Source organism: Chiroxiphia lanceolata, chromosome 18 (assembly GCF_009829145.1).
Source record: "Chiroxiphia lanceolata isolate bChiLan1 chromosome 18, bChiLan1.pri, whole genome shotgun sequence".
In the NCBI taxonomy this organism is placed as follows: Eukaryota; Metazoa; Chordata; class Aves; order Passeriformes; family Pipridae; genus Chiroxiphia; species Chiroxiphia lanceolata.
In genome coordinates this window covers 6,870,273-6,884,592 of record NC_045654.1, presented here as the reverse complement: position 1 = coordinate 6,884,592, position 14,320 = coordinate 6,870,273, and the positions used below count along the sequence as shown (strand labels likewise).

Below are 14,320 nucleotides of genomic sequence, written 5' to 3'. Positions count from 1 at the left end.
GAGACACATTTTTCCTTGCTCAGACACGTTATTTGCCCATTAATATGCACCACGATTTCAGACGCCTAATGACTGCTCAAACCCCTCCTGCTCATACCAAGCGTTGCTGTTGTTGTGATTAAGGGCAGCGCATCGCTCCTCAGTGCAAATATCCTGGAACCATACGGAGGACAATTAATTCTTAGAAAAGGGAACTGATTTCTGGGTGTGAGGGGACCTGCTCCTGCCCCCTGAGCGCTGCCGTACCCCTGCAGCAGCTCGGGGCTTTCCCTCCAGGTTAGAATTCCACAAACCTTATCGTGACCAAAAGACACAAGCTTGGCCCTGTGTGCTGCCCATAGCCAGACCACCACACCCCTCCTCCTTGCTTCCTCACAACAGTCATCTGAGCAGAAGAAAGCCCTGGAGAGGGCTGATAAATCCTTTGTCTTTGGGGGTTTGGGGGATCAAAGCAGGAGAAGGCTGTTGCCTTCAGGGGCAAAGCATCCCCTTGCATTGGGGATGATCACAGGTGGCTCAGGAATGGATGCTGGGTGCTGCTGCCAGCTCAGCTGAGGCTCCCCATCCTCATTGGGGCTCCCCATCCCTGCTCAGGCTCCCCATCCTCTCTTGAACTCCCTATCTCTGCTCAGGCTCCTCATCCCCGCCTTGGCTCTCCTTTCCTGCTCAGGCTTCTCATCCCTGCTCAGTGTCCCCATTCCCTCTTGGTCTCCCCATCCCTGCTCAGGCTCCCCACCAGGCACTCAAGCACAGCACTGCCCCATTTCTACCAGCAGCACTAAACCCACCAGCCAAGCAGCAATCTCTGTGTGATGGCTGGATGCGAGGACCCGCTATCACTGCTGTTCCAGTGCCCTTACACATATTGACATTTTGGTACAAAGGTTAATTATAACTGGTTATTCTTAAATGAAACCACAAACACCCTTTCCCCCCTGTTTTATTACTTTATAACTCACCATATAAACCTGATTCCTATAACCATAAAACAAAGCTGAAACGAGTTGGACATGTACCAGTGAGGAGAAAAAGAAATAGCCGGAGGGGCCTCTCAGCTGTGCGGTAATGTATATCCATGTGGATTTCTGCGTCTCCTACTCTCGTGGAAACTTAATATTCCAATCAGCTCCTGAGCTACTGCATTAAGAGCCAGCGAGCGCATCAGTGCCCCTATAGCTGAGGGAATATTACTCACCGGGTCATGGTCGGCTGAGTAAAATACAACCCTCATATATCATCATAACTGCCAGCAAATGACAATTATAATTGAGACGGCAATAACTAGGAAAGAGTTCTTTAATTTAACATCCAATTATTACAAGTTATCACTCCTTAATAAATGTAATATAACAGACAATCAATGTTGCATGCGACGGGCCAGGCTGCATTGGGATGGGAAATTTATATCCTGGGGAAAAAATACTGTGTGTGTGGGTTCTGCTTTTAAAAGTCTGCAGTGGTTGTGATAAGTGTAGCAGGAACTCGAGCTATAAATAGCTGGCTGCCATCGTCACATTTGCATATGTACAATAGCTCCAGGCCAAGGGGAGGAAAAAAAGATTACTTCTCCCCTGTGTAGTAAAATAAGAACAACAATAGAAAGCAAAGCGTGGCGTGTGAGCGTCTTTCCCCGCGCCCGGCAAACGAGCCCCTTAAAAGGGGAGCACAGCAAACCCTGATAAAAATCACTTTAATAGCAAAGGGCGTGATACTGATCAGCTTCAAAGGGGACTACGACGAACAAGTGCTTAAACTCTCACAAAATCAGATCATTTGGGTATTAATTTTTTCCCCGTGCCCTTTCTGAGCGTTTTCACGGTGCAATAAGCCGTGCATTCTAATGGAACCCCCCAACACTCCCAGATGAGCAGGACCACGGTGAATGTTTCAGTGGCAAGCGTGGGAACCTGGCCCTGCCATGGCCTCGCAGGGGCTCTTTGTGCACCAGAGGCAGGTGCTGAAAACCTCCAGCATTTCCATTAAAACCCACCTGAGCCCTCAAACAGAGGCTCACCACGATCGACCGTGGTCTGCACTCAGAGGGAAGGAGGGCTGTGAGGTCCTTTTTTGGCATTTTTATTTCATCCCCGAAACTAAGCTTCCAACAAAATCAGGTTCATATTTTCCCCTGCTGTCCCCATCACCACAGCTAAAATCTCATTTGGGTTTGGTGGTCTCAAGTTCTCGGGCAAAACTTGTTTTTCTTTTATCCTTAAAAGCTAAAACCTCGTGCAGGGGGAAAACCAGGAGAGGAGAAGGGGTTGGGGCAGACCCACACTTGAAAAGCCATAGCATCACGCGCGGCCGGACGCCTCAGCTGGATTCCCCCATCCCACCCCGTCAGCCCGCGCCGTGAATTTCCCTGCCCCGGTGCCGTCTGGGTGAGCTGCCCACGGCACTGCGCAGCCGCCGCTCTTTGTCTCCCTCCGAAGCGGATCCCGGTAAATTGGAGAGGCTGGTTTGTTTGGTCGCTGGGTTTTTGTCGGGCGTGTTGTGGCTTTTTTTTTTTTTTTTTTTTTTTTTTACCAGACTGATTGGCTGACATCTATTTCCAAGGAGATCATTGACAGGGAGAGAATACACAGTTTACTCAACCGCGGTGGAATAGAGAGGCATTTGCATCAAATAGAAAAAAAATTAATTCTACTTGAAATGCGTGCATGTGTCAGAAACACTCGACATGGAGAGTAGAAGCAACATCACTTTGAATCTGTAGCATTTATCGTGCTGCACATGCTACACCAATAAAATACGTAATTACTAGACAGGTACAGGTAAATTAGCGTCTTAAAAATTTCACTTTTTTATCACATGCTATTTGCAACCTGTGAATTTTGTAGCACCAACCTGTCTTTTCAGGTGTTGGGGGAGACCTGAAGATCTTGCAGGGTCTTGGAGCATGCCCACCCCAGCGGCTTCTCCCTACACTTGCCGAGATCACAGGCTCCGCTTGTGAGTTCAGCCATGAAGTGTATTTAATAATGTATCTTGATACAAATTAAGGCAATTTTGCTTTTTCAATTAAATTGCTTTTAAGTAGTAAAACACCAACTGCATCTAAACCCCAACAGTAATTACAGCTCCTTTCAAGTTCTGCACATCCCTCAGCGTCACCAGGGAGAGGAGCCGGGTGCTCGTGGGATGTGCCAGGGATGGCACAGCGGAGAACGGATAGAGCATTCCTGGGATTGGGCTGCCCTTTCCAGGATGGGGCTCAGGGCTCTCGACCACAGCTCTGTTTCAACTTGCACATTGCATATGGAAATGTCTCTTCCCAATGGCTTCCTTGTGCTGGTGACCAGAGACCAAGCCACTGTCACCCACCTGTTGAGCCAGAGCCTGGGCTTTGCCAGGGAACATAAGGTGGTCTTGCCTTGTTCCTGTAAAGAGGTGAAAAAAACTTACTGATTAAACACCTCACAGGAGGGAAGCAGATCCTGGTGTGTCCTGCATGGCCCAAAGAGGGTCCATGAAAATTGACTCAAATGGCTTTTGCCTTCCTGTCCCCAGCTAAATTGCACCTTGTTTTAACTTGTCTGCAGTATCAGCCACCAGCCCTAACTTCTTCAGAAAGAATTCCTGGTTTCATTTCCTTCCATTCAGCATCAATTATGGAACACCTGAGCTGCCGGAGGAGAGGTGTGCTTCCCCCACACACCTCAGCTTCCCTTCTTTGGGAGACAGAATAGGCAGGCTGGTGTCTGCTGCCATATAGGTTTCCCCAGAGTTGCCAAGCTCTCAGGAATTACATGTTTTCCACTGTCACAGGCACAGCCTTTGCTCTGCAGACCCTACCACTGTTCAATGACACTTTGGCATCACAACAGTTAAAAGCTGCTTTGGAAGGTTCCCTCCTCCCAACTCCCCCAAAATTGTAGTAACATCTTAAGTAGAGGCATCAGAGGGACAAGATAAAGGCAAAGCCCTTCTGCAAGAGGATTTGTCTTTCAAATCTAGATTAGCAATTGGTGTTTGGGGAAGATGAGACCCTAATCTGATTGAATAAGGGGAGTTTGTGATATCAATCTCCTTGGATCCCATTGTCTTTGTGCTGCTTTGTAAATTAATATTCATTTTCATCTCTGTTTATGCTGAATCTCTTATGCTCTTGTCTCTCACTGCTGGACGAACTGCAGTCCTGTGTGTTGGATACTGTGCATCAGAATTAGCATTATTTTGTGTTTTACCTTTGTACATATGCTTAAGGGGCATGAAAAGAGCTTCAAGGTGTGCAGGCTGCAGGGCAGGGACAGGACGGGGCACCGGCGCTGAGCGGGGTGTTGGCAATGGCCCATCCCCAGCCACTGGCACCACTGACCCCTCCTGCCCAGGGCTGCCACAGCCACCCATTGCTCAGTGGATGGGGGGATTCTGGCTCCCCTGCTCCTCTGGGGTTCAGCCCCTGCTCTGTGCCGGATCAGTCTCCAGCCCCAGCTTCCCCCCAGCCTGTCCCTTGGCACCTTGCTCGGGCAGCACCATGGCGCCTTTCTCTGCACAGTTCACTGCCAGTGCCACCTTCCCCAAAATTCAATTTTTTCCCCTTCCCTTAGAACATTGCATCTTGTTCAATCCTTCCCCTGTCACACCGGCTCCAGCACTGCTTCAATTGGATTCCAAAAATAACCTCTTTATTCACACGGCTCATGCTATTATATCGTAGTACAGCTCGGGCAGGCGAGGGGTCATTCCATTATCCGGGAACGAGATAACTGAGTATTAGGGCAGCCAGGCTCTTTGACTCTCTGCCCTGTGGTAATGGGCCTTTTTTAAGGGCATTAACCAATGTTTCTACTTAGGTATTTGACAAGAGTAAAGGTAACATTGCCATTTAATCCCCCCTTGGCTTTTTTTCCCTGCCTATAGACAGCACTTGCACATTTACTTCTCTTCCAGTGTTCAAACTTCAGCTTGAAACCACAGAGCTTATTTTCTCTAAACCCTTCCCCTGGACTTCTCGTTACAGGTTGGATTAAATATCCCAGGCACTAGGACACAGGGAATCACTCCTGCTCCGAATGCTGCTGCCAGTTCTCCTCCCTTCACCATGCAGCCCATGAACATGGACTTGTCCAGCAAGGGCTGGGCAGGAGTGACTAACAAAGAAACACCTGTGCATGAGGGATGTTGTGGCTCTTGCTGGCCCCAGGTGTGTGTGAATCTCACCCTAACACACAGCCTTTGAAACACACTACAAAAATTAAGGACGAGCTACCTCTCGCAGCACCTGGAAGTGTTGCCTTCAGTCCCTGTTCAGAGAAGGAAAACGGCAGAGATTTGGGAGAACAAGTGCAGGGTTTGTAGCATCACATCTGACTCTTCCTCACCCAGAGCAGAGCAGGGGCAGTGAGGGGACAGGGGGCAGGAATCTCAGGGGAGAGGGGCTGAGAGGAGAGAGCAGCTGGATGGTGCAGTCAATTTTGAGTCTGTTCGCTACCTGTGAGCCTTGGAAAAAATCACATATTGCCACTTTGAAGTTTTTTTATGGAATGAAACCAGTGGGACACCAGGATGCCCAGATAATTCACCTGGGGGATGCTCTCACTCTGCTTCCCTTGGAGCTTTGTGCAGGTGTGTGCACAGGTCATGGGCAGCATCTGGAGCTGCTGGGTTAAGACAGAGTGGCTCCTCTGTTCCTTATCTCAGGCCAGCCACATCATGACTGAGGCTGGAGGCATCACTGGGACGGGTTAATTGTGAATGCCCCAAGCATTTCTTTTGCAACACTTCTTGTGTCTCTCAACTCACATACAGTTTTTTTGAGGCAAGGAAGGCTTCAGGATCTCCTCCAACATGATCACGAAGCCACTGTCAGAGCAGCAGTGAGAGACCAACGGCACAGCTGAGCTGTCCATCTCCTCTGTCCATGTGCCAGGTCCAGGCAAAGCAGCTCCAGTTTGGCAACAAAGAAAGTGTGGCTGAATGTTTCTCAAAGGATTCGGTGCCAGCTGAGTTGGCATTTCCTGGCACTCAATCCGAGTCTCTGCTGCCTGGGCTCTGCTGCTCTCCCTGCCCAGCACGGTGCCAAAGGAGCCCGGCATGGCCCTGGCACAGCATCAGCACCAGAAGTTCTGCACAGACACCCACCTGTGTGTCCAGGTGAAACGGCGTCCCTGAAGTTCATCATGCCAGCATCACACCTCTTTAAGAGTGAAAATGTATATTCCAAAGATTGTGGCTTAATTGATTGATTAATAACTGAAACTCTAATTGAATCCTCCCAGCTTGTACATAAGATGTCTTAATGTTAGAGCCTAGGGAGCAAATGCACAGCATGGAAGTATGAACTGCAGCACAACCAGCACCACTTTCAATTTAAAAGTCAATCTCATTATACAAGAAGCTGTTTCCTCTATCCCTCTGGAAAGGCAACAGCAATCTCCCATCTTCTCCCTACCAGAGCCACATGGTTTGTTAGTGTCTGTGGGAGATGCAAATACAAGGGTTTTTTTATTTGTTCCCACCGCTGCATATCTGAGCAGCTCAGTAAATATTCATGAGCTGCCATTGTAGGAGCTCTGAAAACTACAGAAAATATGCCCTCTGAGGTGACATGTATTTTGGCACTTCCCACATGGAGAGGCAAAGAATGCAGCCAGAGCAGTAATATCCTAATAATTAAATACCTTGCTACAACCTAATCTTTTCTGTTTCTCATTAAACGCAAGGCACCTCAAACCTTCCCCATGAGCAGAGCCCACTCTCACACAGAAGTTACCAGGACTAACCAAGAAGAGGACCAAGTGTGTGTGGATCTCCAAGAACAGAAGATCTACACACACCATCAGGGAGACCCGGCAGCATCTGGGGACAGGAATGCCTGGAATTTCTCCCCAAATTAATGGCTTATGGTTAGGATGCCTCTAACCAAGGAAAATAAAATCACTCCATGTCTCCATATCTGAACAGTCACTTGCCCACAGCGTGTTCTGTCTTTTCCCTGGCCTTGAAGGATGCTGGTCCTGGTCTGTTATCCTGCCAGGTAATTGTATGTGCCTGGTTTATGTTCCCAGCACACCTTGAGCTGAAAAGGATTTGAGTTCGTACTATGGATTTGACAGCAAAGTTTCAGCAAAGGCTGAAGCCTGAATGCTCCCTCCTGGAGCTTGCCGGTGCCCACCACTTCATGCCTATGGAAAAAGCCAGACGGTGCCAGAAAAACAATATTAAATGAAAAACTCACCTCTTCAAGCATTCTTCATGTTTTGCTCCATTCTGTCATTTTGGCCTTTAAGACTTCATCTCAGAAGGCTGGATACTCCATGATAAAATAAGGGAGCATCCCTGAGCTGGCATAAACCTGATATCTCGCCCATCAGGTCCACAAGATCACTCTGTATGAGGGCAAGAAACCAGCTGGAAACCAAGTTCCAGCCTTTTTCTCATTTTTACCCTTTTTCCCTCCTGTTTCAATAGCTCCCTGGTACAGATCTGCCTTCTAGCAGATGACTACAGTGGGGCCTGAAGGGCCAGAGTCCAGAGTGGTGTGAGGGAAATGTCACCTTTGGCCATTTTATAAGGCGATTAATGGGCTGTTAAAGGGGATTGCTCCCGGACACTTGCTTTGAGATGCCTGTTGAGGGGACACTGCTGTGCCTCTGCCCAGAACCATGTGCCAGCGAGGCCCCAGCCCCTCGGGGCTGGACATGACTGGACCTGATCTTCCATCCTTCCCTACATGACCTCAGGTAGTTAGTAGCTCCCTGGGAAGCCGGGCAAACCTGTGCAACATGAGCCTCAGATTTCAGAGCAGATGTGCATGGACCAATGCACACTTGGATGCCAATCCCTGGAGCAAGGCAGGAGGGTCTTTGTGAGGAAATGGGCTCCCACCAGGCACTCTCCTTGTCTCCCATGGACATGGGGGCAATGGTGTGTGTGGGTGGGTCGTGGTATAGCAGACAGACACACACTGGTGGTGCCACATGGCACCGAGATGTCCTTTATCAAATCCCCAAGCTGTGTCTACAACATCCCCTGTATAGATCCGCCAGCCAGGAGATGTCCTGATGCTTGTCCTGCTCCCTTTAACTACCCTGGCATTGGCATTTCATTGTCGTTCACACCGTAATCTCCCAGATATCTGTTTCCTATTTGGATTCCCACCTGTCAGAGCACCTCTCTCCCACTGGCAGTATGGGTAGTGAGTGACCTTCAGTCAGGGAATGGTTATAGCCTTAAGACAACACAATTAAACATGTTTTATTGCTTAACACGCTGTGTCAGGAGCCTTAGTTGTGTTTTTGTTCCAGTCTTCTATCGTTTTCAGAAACGCCTGGAACTGTGACAGCTCAAAGAGCCAGTGCTCTCCTGCTCCCAGGTAATCAATAGAAGGCCTCAAGGTATCTCACACTTCTGTCAAATACGGGATTTTTAGCATGAAAGTATTTCCAAGACTTTTTGGTCACTGCAAGGCTCCCCCCCCACCCTCCCTCTCCTACAGTTATCACAGCAAGGACACGAGGCGGCAGTGGAACAAGGCAGCTTGAGCCACTCTGGATAATTCTCAAGGAAAAAGAGGTGCTCAGCACCCGCCACAGAATCACAGAATCCCAGACTAGTTTGGATTGCAAGGGATCTTAAAGACCACCTTGTCCCACCTCCCTGCCACAGTCAGGGACACCCTCCATTAGACCAGGTTACTCGAAGCCCTGTCCAACCTGGCCTTGAACACTTCGAGGGATGGGGCAGCCACAGATTCTCTGGGAAACCTGTGCCAGGCCTCACCACCAATCCCAGGATGTCCCATAGCACTGCAGCAGCCAGAGCTATTTATTTCTCATTAAGCTAAATCATGCTTTTAGACCAGAACTGTCCCTGGGCTCATTGCAGCAATGCAGAGCTGGCTGCAATCTGAATCGATTCCATGTCAAGAATTCCTCCTGGGGCTCCCAAGGCTCTCCTGCTGCTGGGGACAGGGATGCAGGCAGTGCCTGGGGGAAGATAGGGCAGCCCATGCAGAACTGCTGGAGCCACAGTGTTCCCTTCTCCGGGTGCTGGGCGACCATCCTCTGCAGTGTGTCATTCTCCTGAAGAATCCTGGTGAGCACCCCAAGGTGGCACTTGCCAACAGGAGGCTGGCACTGCTGGGCAAGCCTTCCTCCTTCAGGCATGCACAGAAGTGGTGACACCCTTGCCCAGCTGTCCATCATCATTCTCATTGCTGTCTCACCCCAGGTCCAATGGGCACCCTCTGGGTTTGTCCCCTTTTCTTGTTCCTCCAGATGCTCCTGGACCGTGATTCTCCGGGAGCATGTTGGGTTGTGATTCCACAGTGAGCTTCTCCATACTCCAACTGCTGCTGCCCCATGGCAGCTGGTTCCTTTCTCCTGGCACCAGACTGGTCACTGCATGTGCCCTGCTGCAGCAAGAGGCTTCTGAGGCCGCAGCCAGGCACGGGCTCTGTGGTGGCACCAGCCAGAGGCGAGGGAGGAGGCCACAAGGAGCCAAAGGCATCGTCCTTGATTGGAGAATCCTGACACAAATGGCAAGAGAAAAACAAATAGGGAGGGAAATGAACAAATTATACCGATAATTGGTTTAAAAAATGCATCAAAGAGAAATGATATCCAATAATACTGCTGGTTCCTAATGAATGTGTGTGTAATAAAATCAGGCTGTTTGGGCCGTGGTTAGCCCTGCACTTCACATCCCCAGATTAAAAATGGAACATCTGTGATGATTTAATTTACATGTTAATAACAAACAGGCCTCCAGAAACCAACGAATAAATGCCTTTTATTGCCAGCGTATCTTTTCCACTGCAGCTTGAATGAAAACTCTGGTAATTAATTGTTTTAAGCGATTCTATTAAAAAGTGTCTGGAAGTGCTGTGTGCCGAATGTTTATGTGGGCAGGCAGACGAGGAGAATACAGACGAGGAAGCAGCCTGCTAATTATGTGCCTTTTTAAAATTCACTGCCTTGAAGACATGGGATACTTTTAAGTCGACCCGGGCGCATTGGTTTCTCCCTATTGTTCCTTTCCAGTTGAAAAGTTTGCAATTTAAAATAAATAGCAAATCCTGATGTTGCTGGTTCCTGCACAAAGTGACATGAAGGTGAGAACGCTTGCTCTGCTCAAACATGTGGGCACTGGGAGCAGCGGGATCTGGCTGGGGGTGGCCCTGTGGCCCTGCCAGCATTGCCATGTGGTGACAAGGGACTTAGGACAGGGGACGTGGCACCCCAGCTAAGGATGGCCTGTGTGTGCCCAGCTCTGAGAAGCAGCTGAAGCACCACAAGGGAGTCACATGGTGGCTGCACCTTCTTGCTCAAGATATTTGTTTTCAAAAGGAAACTCTCTCAGATGCTCTGGGGTCACAAACATGAGGAAGGTACTTCATCAGTCAAAATGCAGAGGTAACACTGGAAATCTTCCATTTCTCAAGCCCTGCAAAATTCAGGTTGCAGGCTTGGGTATTCAGCATCAGTGAATCCTCCTACTCTTGGGCAGTAAAATCCAGAACGTATTTGCTGTGACCACCCCTCTGCATTGACAAAACATGGGCCTCCAGAGCAAAAGAGACACTCAGACTGCTGCAGTGTTGGGCTCACCACAGGAGGGTCACCACAATGTCAGGTGTCCCTCCATGGTCTGTAGAGAAACAGAAATTACATGCTCCAGAAGAAGAGAGAGGTGGCCTTGTCTAAGGAACAGCCCCTGCAGAGATGTGGCAGTGTGTGGTGTGGGTGAGCCCAGGCTGATTACTGTAGGGACATGCAGAGCTGCTCAGAGCACCATAAGAGGCAGCAGCACCCAGTGCTGGGACCCCTAAGGGATGGTACTGACACTGACAGCGTGCCACTCACCTGCCAGCTGTGCTTGGCCACATCTGCCTGGGATAGGTTTGCAGCAGAGCTTCCCTCACTGCTCGCTTTGCCATGACAGCCTCCAGGACTGGAATATCTGGGAAAAGCGTCACAGCCCCTAACAAAACACTCTGCCCTTTGAATAACCATGTGGTTCCCTTGGCTGCTGCAGTGTGAGGGTCATGGCCGGCTCCAGGTGATCAAGGGGCCCATCATTACACCCCCTCTGAACAAGCACGAGTGATTGCACCGCAGAGCGCCGTGAACGTGACAGGGACCTGCAGATTCAGATCTCCACAGCTCCTGTCTGGCTGCTCCCCGGGCATGGAGGGACATGGAGCTGGGAGGTCCCGAGGCCTTGGGAGCCTAGGCCAGCCACGGGCAAGGTGAGAAAAAGACACCATTTGTGGCATTAAATTGCCATGGGCCCACCACCATCACCAGCCATGCCATGGTGTCACCAGGACAGATGGATAGGGCTCCACCACCTCATGGCAGTTATTTATAGCAGGTGGCAGGAGGACAAATCTTCCAAACTAAAAATTACTCCTAAACCACAGTATAAATTTCGTCTGACAGCCGGCAGCCAGCACAGCAAATGGGGAGGAAGTGGGGTGGGCTGTAGCAGTTCAGTTGGGGTTTGCTATTAAAAGACAAGGAAGACAGAAAAATGTATCTGTGAGGCGTGGGGTTACACATGGCTTGGAGTAATCACAGCCACGATTCTGCTGGTGTGACAGGGAGCTCCCCAGAACCACCACCCTGGAGCTACAGGCAAATGTGCTCTAATGAGAAGGGGAGACTTTTTTCTCTCCCTGCCTCTCTGCCTTTCATGTCGTGATTGTTCAGAGCCCCGAACTGCCCCCCTTGGCTAAGGGTGTGTGGCATTCAGCGTGCAGGGAAGAAAAGCCCCCTCTCCCCTTTGTTTTGCACATGAAAAGCTCTTTTCCTCCCTGTCAGCTGAATGCCACGAGAGGGTCCTTCAGTGCACGCAGAGCTAAGGCAATCCTGGCCATGTCTGGCTCCCCCCGGCTCCCCGGGCAGGACAGCATTGAAAATAAATATGGAGGAAATCTCCGTTCCATTTGAAAAGCACCTGGTAGTGTTTAGGAGGCTCTTCTGTGGGATGGAGAAAGCCGTCCCTCCTTCCTCCCTCCTACTCCCTCCTCCTTCCCCTTTGGTGCGGGGCTGTTCTCTGCTCAGCTCCATCCAGGTTGAACCCCAGGGGATGAGGCACCTTTCCCGAAAATTTCTTCCCCCCCCCCCCCAAGAAAAAGAACGCAGGTTAGGTAGGGAAGCAGGAAGAGAAGAGGGAAGCAGTTCCCTAGGGATGGGTATTTGCAGAGGCAGCAGGAGAGAGGCGCCCGCAGGGGACGCGCTGAGAGGAGCCGCGGTGCCAGGGCAGCTCCTGGAGGCAGCTGCCAGCGATGCCTCGGCTGTGCCTCGTTTGTGGTCCCCCGGGATGAAATCACGGGGTGAAATCACATCCCAGCACTTCCCTGGGGTCAGGACTTGGCATCCTGTGGAGGAGCTTCGAGGAGGCTGCAGGAAGCAGCTTGGAGAAGGGACAGGGAATGCCTGGGATGGGGAAGGATGGTGGGTGCCCAGGATATTGGCTGGGCATGCCCATGGGTGCTGGGGGTGGACATAGCCCCCGGCCCCACATGCTGCCCAGGACCCACCACCCAGGGAGCTGGAGCAGAGCACTGGTGCCTGTGTTGTGCCCACCCTGCCCATTGCTGGCTGCCCGCCACGGGTCAGTGGCACACTGGACCCCCTCGCTGCCATGGCACTGTGCCATCCCCAGGGCCATGAGCTCCCTTGTGCCCCTCAGACACGGCACTTGTCTGACCATGTCCAGCTGCAGCGTTTGTGGCTCTCAGAAGCCAAATTCCTTCCCTCTGTCCCAGAGGGCAGCGGGGGAAGTCCCATCCCGGCATCAAGCAAAAGGAAAGAGCCATTTGTCAGCTCTTCAGTCGCTCAATATTTCACTGAACTTTGTTTTCCCTATTTAGTACAATTAAAATCCCAAGGAGAAGTCTTGTATAAATCAAAGTTCTTTTAAAGTGTACCATGCAAACACGCGTATCAGAGCCTCTGCACAGCGTGTGCCAGTAAAAAATATGCAACCCCCTTTGGCAACACAAGCAGAAATAAGCAATTTGGGATCTTAAAAGATAAAAGATAATAAAAGTAATTAAGATAATTAACCACCCTGAAGAGAGAAGAATTTACTGCTGTAAATTTTGTACTTAGTTTTAGATGGCAATATCGCAGCTGCCACTCCATTTAATATACAGCACATCCAGGCACTGCCTCCACGGTGGCGGCAGCCGAGAGGGACTCGGAGCTGCACAGTTATCACTGGTCACCTCACATGAGGTTTGGGAAGTCTGATCCAAGGTCTGAGCTGCTGGGACTGCAGCATTCCCGCCTGGAATGCGAACAGCTCTGGGTGACAGCAAGGCAGCCGAGCACTGGGCACAGGATGGGATGGCATGGCGTGGCGTGGCATGGCATGGGACAGGGCAGAACAGGGTGGGATGGGCCTTCTCAGCTCTCAGCCAGAGCCTGCTCGTTCCCATCTCATACTGGGGCAGGTTCACTGTTTGCACAGGACTGGGAGCAGCCAAGTGCTCCTTCTCTCATTACCACTTGTGGGGTTCCCAAACCAGCATGTTGTCTCATGCTGGCTGTCGTGCTTCAGACAAACCACCTGTGAGCATCCCAAAGGAACCAAAACGTTCCTTGGAATTCTCCATTGCTTCCAAAGCTCTGCTGCTGCTGTGCTTTGGTGAGCACACACCATGCTGCTGCTATTGCCGTGTTGTTTCCCCTTCTCCCCACCCGTCTGCATCCATCTGTTGCAACCCAGCTCTACTAACAAGCTTTCTGGGATAAGGACTGGGTTTAGCTTCATGTGAAACAGTCCCTTGCAAAAAGCACAGCCATAGCTGGTAGTGCTGGCTGTAACTGCAAGCCCTCCTCTTCCTCCCCTGCCCTTCCCAGCTTGGTGCCCACAGCTCAGCCCTGTAGGATCATGCCAAGTGCCTGGGGAGTGTCCTGCCCCTGCAGAGTGACACCAGGTCCAGTGTCACATTCGCTCTCTCTGCTTTCTGTCCCTATGTGAGGCAGCTTTCTCATGACTCAAGCATCCACAGATCCATTCTCCTCACAGACATCAGCCCTTTGCTCTGTTCTTCTGCAGGATCAGCCTATTCTGTCTCCTATCACCTAGCCCAGACCAGCCCAGGCCACATACTGCAGCCATGCCTTTGTATCTGTGTACTTATTCTGCTGAGACGCCCCAACCCCAGCATGCCTAGGCTTCGATCCACAGAGCTTTGCACAGCATAAACCTAGCCACATACTGGCCTTGCCATGGCATTCCCACCATTCCCTTTCTGATAAAAATCCAGTGTAAGGAGCATTCCACTGGTGGCAGCCTCCCGAGCGCACACCGCAGCGCTGGGCAGTGGCTCCAGGTTTTACCGTGTCAGGTTGCTCACTCC

At 50.6% G+C, this 14,320-nt stretch overlaps 1 long non-coding RNA gene across 1 annotated transcript; it reads left to right on the top strand.

Moving 5' to 3' along the window:
- The first annotated feature begins 999 nt into the window (after window positions 1-999).
- On the top strand, window positions 1,000-6,783 carry LOC116795973. Its single transcript, XR_004360212.1, has 3 exons — window positions 1,000-1,062; window positions 4,964-5,146; window positions 6,666-6,783. It is a non-coding gene; the product is annotated as an uncharacterized LOC116795973 (long non-coding RNA).
- Window positions 6,784-14,320: the final 7,537 nt, after the last annotated feature.